Source organism: Babylonia areolata, chromosome 11 (genome assembly GCF_041734735.1).
Source record: "Babylonia areolata isolate BAREFJ2019XMU chromosome 11, ASM4173473v1, whole genome shotgun sequence".
Classification (NCBI taxonomy): domain Eukaryota; kingdom Metazoa; phylum Mollusca; class Gastropoda; order Neogastropoda; family Buccinidae; genus Babylonia; species Babylonia areolata.
This window is the reverse complement of record NC_134886.1, coordinates 34,491,930-34,499,058: the sequence shown is the minus strand read 5'-3', so window position 1 is coordinate 34,499,058 and position 7,129 is coordinate 34,491,930.

The window sequence follows — 7,129 nt, the reverse complement described above, 5'->3', positions numbered from 1 at the left end:
AATGCCTTTGTCAGAGCTACTCCTTTCTGTGTCTTCAGCCATTTTCTGCAGCACACTTCCCTTGGCTACGCTCTCTGGATGCCACAGGTACTGGCATGTCACTGTCTGACGTGGGCAGCCTCACCTACCTTGTACACCTGGTCCTTGCTCAGTGTTCTCTGACCCTCCTGACTGACGTGCAGTTGTTGAATTTGAAGTTTCTTGACGTCAGTGGCAACTTCTTGCAGCATGTTAACGCCAGTTCTGTTCTTGGTTTGGACAATTTACAAACACTGGTGCTGTCAAACAATCCTCTCACCATATTCCACAGCCGCATTCCATCTGACATTCAATTGAAATCACTGACAACGATTGATCTGTCAAACACAAAAATCACTGTGTTTGATGGTGAAGTCTTCTCGTCGTTTCCACATATAAAGAAACTGAATCTGTCTTCCACTTCCATTCATGCTATCGTTCCTGGTGCATTTCAGTTCACACCACAATTAACGGAACTGTATTTGGATGGAAGCCCAGTGCAAGCATTTCCACCTGACATATTTAAAGATCTTTCACATCTAAGAATAATATCAACACAAAACTATAAACTTTGCTGCAGTGAGATACTCCCTTACAAATTTGACGAATCATCTTGTCATGTCCCAAGAGATGAAATTTCATCATGTGAAGATCTGTTGCAATCCTGGGCATACCGATTGTTTCTGTGGATGATTGCCTGTCTGTCTCTGACAGGAAACGTCTTTTGTCTCTGTGCACGTTTCTTTGGATGGAACAAGACCTCTTCAAGTGGCTTCAGTGTGTTTGTCATCAACCTTACCATGGCCGACTTTCTTATGGGAGTCTACATCACTGTTATTGGACAAGCTGATGAGCGATTCCGAGGTATATATCTCTATCGTGATGACACATGGAAAAACAGCGTGACTTGTAAGGTAGCTGGTTTTCTGTCTCTGTTGTCCAGTGAGGTGTCAGCTCTGATCATTTGTCTCATCACACTCGATCGCTTTGTTGTTCTTCGTTTTCCATTCAGCACCTTGCGATTTGAGAAAAGGTCAGCAACAATGGCATGTCTTTCTGCATGGTTGATTGGCTTGTTTCTAGCAATATTACCTTTACTTCCAGTGACATCACACTGGAAGTTCTACAGTCAGACAGGTATTTGTATTCCACTACCAATAACGAAGAAGGACTTTAAAGGTAAAACATATTCTTTCAGTGTGTTAATTGTTATGAATTTTATTCTGTTTTTACTTATTTCTGCCGGCCAGACGTTTGTCTACTGGTCTATACAGAACAATTCATTGAAAACTGACACCACGAGAGTGTCACATGACATGACCATAGCTCGCAGGCTAATCACTGTTGCAGTGACTGATTTCGTGTGCTGGTTTCCTGTGGGACTGTGTGGAATATTGGCATCGGTTGGTACGCCCATCCCCAGTGAAATCAACGTGGCATTAGCGATTTTTGTGTTACCGTTAAACTCTGCTATGAATCCTTTCATATACACGTTCAATGCGTTGGCAGAAAAGCGGAGGAGATGTAAAGAAAGGAAACTGTTGAAATGGCTGTAGTCCCACACTGAATTCACGTTAACAGGACAGTCTGCATAATGTCCCAACACAGACACCACGGCGTCATGTTTGTACAAAGGATATAGGTTTCAGTTTCAGTTTCAATTTCTCAAGGAGGCGACACTGCGTTCGGACAAATCCATATACGCTACACCACATCTGCTAGGCAGATGCCTGACCAGCAGCATAACCCAACGCGCTTGTCATGCCTTGAGTGCATGCTTATATATTTGTGTACACATCAGAGTGGATTTCTTTTTGCATAAGTTTAAGTTAATTTCTTCTACAAGGTTTTGCCAGAGGACAGCACTCTCATTGCCAAGGGTTCTTTTTCAGTGTGCCAAGTGCGTGCTGCACACAGAACCTTGGTTTATCGTCTCATCCGAAAAGACTGGTCGCTCAGTTTGATTTTCCAATAACACTTTGGAGAAAGGGCGAGAGCGGGATTCGAACCCACACCCTCACGGACTCTTTGTATTGGCAGCTGAGCGTCTTAACCATTCTGCCACCATCCTCCCTAAAAAGTATATGAACGTGTGAAAGAAGGGTGAAGGGGGTAAATCTTCATGAAAGAAAAAGCATGAAAAATATGATATAAAATCGGGTATATTTGTCAATGGTTGCAAACTTGAATTCTTCTTTAGCTGTTGAGTGCGGCAAAGAGAAAAATGCTCCAATGTTATGTCTGTTGCTTATGAATGATTTTGATCAGTTCTGAGTTCCTGTTTACAATTTTAAAAAGTGCATACAGTCACCGTGCAGCTGCGCATTTCATCCACATCTGTTTCGTTTGTTTATTTGTGTGTGTGTGTGTGTGTGTGTGTGTGGTGTGTATGCGCGCGCGCGCGCGCATGTGTGTGTGTGTGTGCGTGCGTGTGTGTGTGTGCGTGCGTGTGTATGTGTGTGTGTGTGTGTGTGTGTGTGTGTGTGTGTGTGTTTAAAATGGAGCCTGGGCACATACGTTTGTCGTAGGTTGAGGGTAGGGCTTTGATGTCTGTGAAAATTCAAATCGTTGCATATGCCTTGGCTGGCTCTGTCTCTGTCTGTCTGTGTGTCTGTCTCTGTGTGTGTGGAGGTGGAGGTGGGGGTGGAGGTGGGGGGGGGGGGAGCCGGAGTTGTGGTGTGAGTGCATGTGTTTGTGTTTCATCATTATATTTTGTATATATTGTATATATTTTATATATTTTGTATATATTTTATATATTCTGTATATCTTTCACTTTTTCCCAAATCATTTGCCTTCGGTGTATCTTTTTTTTTATTTACTTTACTATTATCCTTTTGCATTCACTTATTTATTTGTTTCGTCTATCTGTTTTACGTCGTTTTATGTTGATGTTTCATATAAACAAAAGGTTGACTCTCAAAGTATCATTTTGCGTTGGGTTTTGGAAAGGTCAGGCATCTGTTACTTTTTCTTCTTCTTTTTTCTCAACGGCAGATGAGGTGTAGCGCATACGGAACAGTCCCAACGCTTTGACATATCATTAAAACTGAAACTGAGAATGAACAGCTTCTCTTCTTCTTCGTTCGTGGGCTGCAACTCCCACGTTCACTCGTATGTACATGAGTGGGCTTTTACGTGTATGACCGTCTTTTACCCCGCCCTCTAGGCAACCGTACTCCATTTTCGGCGGTAGAATGAACATAATACTGTTGTTGTTTGATGATGGCACTGTTTTCTTATCGAAGTCACTGACCGTTCAGATCGCATCACGTGAATATCGATGGCTTATGGAGTGACAGTGTGTGTCGTGACACGGAAAACGTGTCAGATGGCAAAAACGATGTTTTCGATTCTGATGAAAATGTTTTGTGTCATTAACAGTGTGACATTCGATGAAAAACAAAAAAAAACAAAAAAAAACACAACATTTTTCACTTTTCTTCATTGGAATATTCAGGGTTTGTTTTCAGAATTACAAGATTCGGTTTTTATGTCTTTGTTATGTTCTTATGATTTTGTTTGTGTTGTGGAAACGTTTCATAAAAATATTTCACCTGACGGATCCCCAGGTTACACGGTGAGCCCGCTGTCAAGCTTTCCAAACAAGGGAGACGATCTGGTGAATTTCTGGGTTTGGGGTTGTTGTTTTTTTTTGTTTTTAAGATCTTGAGAAATATTTAACAAATAGTAAACAGCGGTAACTCTCTCCACGCACAAGGTACATAACTTCAAACCAATGCTGCTTACGCTACCAATTCAGCTAGCACACAGGTAAATAAAAGGTACATTGGAACAAACCCAGACACTTCCCCAAAAAACCGGGCTTGCTGTTATACCGATCATTTGACGTGTGCACACAGCAGCAATGACAGAAGAAATGTGCAAACACAAATTAGCTTTTATTCAAGACTGGCATAGCCTCTTTAATCCTGAACAAGCCACACAGAACACACACGGACAGAGCAAACGCATGGTTGCCTCGGTGGTTTTTCAACTTGATATTGATAAACACTGAGGCCAGGAGATCAAAATGATTAACAAATAGTAAAGAGAAATATGTTAGAAAATATCTCTGAATTATCAATATGTTCTATAAATCATTATCGATAAATCATTGTTTGTGCTGATAAAGGTGTTTTGTATGTTTGTGCTTATGTCTAACCAGAAGGCTTCCCTATATTCACAATGATATTGACAAAGGTATTGCAAATTTGGCAGAAAATAAGAACAGAAAAACCTCACAACGATTTTCAATCAAACGCGCGCGCGCGCGCGCGCGCGCGAGCGTGTGTGTATGTATGTGTGAGAGTGTGTGTGTGTGAGTGTGTGTGTGTGTGTGTGTGTGTGTGTGTGTGTGTGTTTGTTTTCCTTTCCTGCTTTTTTTAAGTTCATAATGATCAAAATCGTTGCCTCTTTTCACACTCCAGATGTGACAGACCTATAAACTGGATCCCTTCTTTGATGTTTTCAGTTTTGTTTTCATCTGACATAAAATGAAAACGTGTTTCTTTCTTTTTCATCTTTTTCATGTGTGTGTGTGTGTGTGTGTGTGTGTGTGTGTGTGTGTGTGTGTGTGTGTGTGTGTGTGTGTGTGTGTGTGTGTGTTCTTTTCTTCTTCTTCTTTTTTTATTGTTATTTAAAGTGTCAACGATCATAATTATGTTTCCAGTGAAAGGTACGATAGAATGTATGGCTACAACCTACTGCAACATATGTTATGGCTTGGGCTGGCGATGCTAGACATTTCAAAGGAAATGTAGAGAGTAATGTATATATATATATATATATATATATATATATATATATATGTATCTATGTATCTATATATATATATATATATATATATATATATATATATATATAACGAATATTTATTCTGTTCGTGTTTGAAAAAGCATCTGAAATGCTTACCTTGGTTAGACAATGCTTGATCACAATCCCACTATTTCTCGATCTATGCGAGAAAGCGCCCCCGCGCTATCTCTCACTTTACGAGAAAGCAGGGGATTGTGATAAAACGTGGTCGTTCCCTTGCCGCGCTTTTTCGTAACTGTGTGAAAAAGCGTTGGAAATCCCCTTAAAAAATTAATACTTTTCCTCACGCGAAAGTGTATAAACGCATGCAGGAATGGATACGAAGACGTGCCTGTAATCTTTCTTTGCAGGTGGCAATAACAGTTTCAGTTTCAGCAGCTCAAGGAGGCGTCACTGCGTTCGGACAAATCAATATACGCTACACCACAGCTGCCAAGCAGATGCCTGACCAGCAGCGTAACCCAACGCGCTTAGTCAGGCCTTGAGAAAAAAAAGTGTGAATAAATAATAGATAAATGCATAAAAAAAGAACTACTACTAATAATAATGATATGTATAAGGCGTAAAAACTTCATGAAGTCAACTATAAGAGAACATAAATAAATAAATAATAATTTCATATAAAAAATGAATAAATAAGTAGTAATAATAATGATAATAATAATAATAATAATAATAATAATAAATAATAAAGACAACAATGATGATAAATAAGCAAATAAATGGCAATAACACCGAAGTGAAACAACTTTCTAGATAACAGTGACAGAACATGTTGTTTCATAGTACTCTCTCGTCTCTTGGGGAGCGTGAATACGGGACCAAATTATTTTGGACGCTTTGTTGAAACAGTATTTTTGTAGTCCTGTTTTAACTCGTTGTGTATTTTATGTAGTTTTGGTCTTAGATGTGATGGCATTTTTTCTATCTGGTTATTTTTTAATGGGCGTGTGTGTGTGTGTGTGTGTGTGTGTGTGTGTGTGTGTGTGTGTGTGTGTGTGTGTGCGCGCGTGCGTGCGTGCGTGCGTTCATGTGTTTGTGAGGGTACAGTGCTCTGGTACGCGTGTGTAAGCGTGTAGGCATGTTGGTGTGTCCGAACAGAATTGTATGTTAGAAAATAAGAAATATATTAATGCTTAGTGCAGTTGATATTTAATGTCAGCGTCTGTGTGTCTATGTGTGAGTGTGTGTGTGTGTGTGTCTGTAAGGGAGGAACATCTCTCTCTCTCTCTCTCTCTCTCTCTCTCTCTCTATATATATATATATATATATATGTATATATATATATACATATATATATGTGTGTGTGTGTTTGTGTGCGTGCGCGCGCGCGCGCGCGCGCGCGCGCGTGTGTGTGTGTGTGTGTGTGTGTGTGTGTGAATTCTATGAAATGCATTTTGTTTTAATCTAAGCCTTATTTACTTCATAGCTTTTACAATCTGATTCATCTCTTAAGTGTGCTTTTTCATTCATATGAACACACTGGATGTTTTCCATTGTCAGATAGCGGTTGATGTGTTTTTTAAGGCATGTTTATAGTCTACTGGATGATGTAAGGCGCTTTGAGCAGCACTGGTGCTGGATATGGCGCCATAGAAAAACTATGTATTATTATTATTATTGTTATTATTATAACAGGCTGCAACTTTTCCTGTCACATTTACTAAGAAAGTTCCTTCATTTGATAATTGTCCACCTGTTTGTATTAGCATCCATTCGCGTGCGACGTCTCGTTGAAACTTCTTCACCTTCACCTGTTCCATAACCCAGTGCGGGGTCGTCGGGGCACCGCAGATGATTTCCATAGCAGTTCTCTCCATCGGTTCCCGTCTCTCGCAGCTGTCTGGGAATCTGGGAAATTCAGGTCTGTCCATTCCTTGATGCTGTCCTGCCACATTTTATTTTGCCTCACTCACTTCCTTCTGCCTGGTACGGTGCCGTGCAGAATGGTCTTTGAGAGCCCGTCGGATCTTGTGACGTGTTCGTACCATTTGTGCTTCCTCCTTATGGTGACGTTTAGGTCATCGTGGGGTCCACTGGCCTGGGTGATCATCTGTCAGACCTCAGTGTTCATGATGTGCCCAGTGTAGGAGATGCCCTGTAGCTTTTGGAAGTATCTCATTTCCATGGCTTGGATCTTCTTCTGGAGGTCGGCAGTGAGAGTCCACGTTTCGCACAGAGAAACATTGCTTGAACCAGTGAGCGCATAAGTTTCACTTTCGCATTGAGGGTAATGTCTTTGTTTCTCCAAATGGTCTTCAGTCGAGTGAGCGCAGCGCTATCTGTGACAATG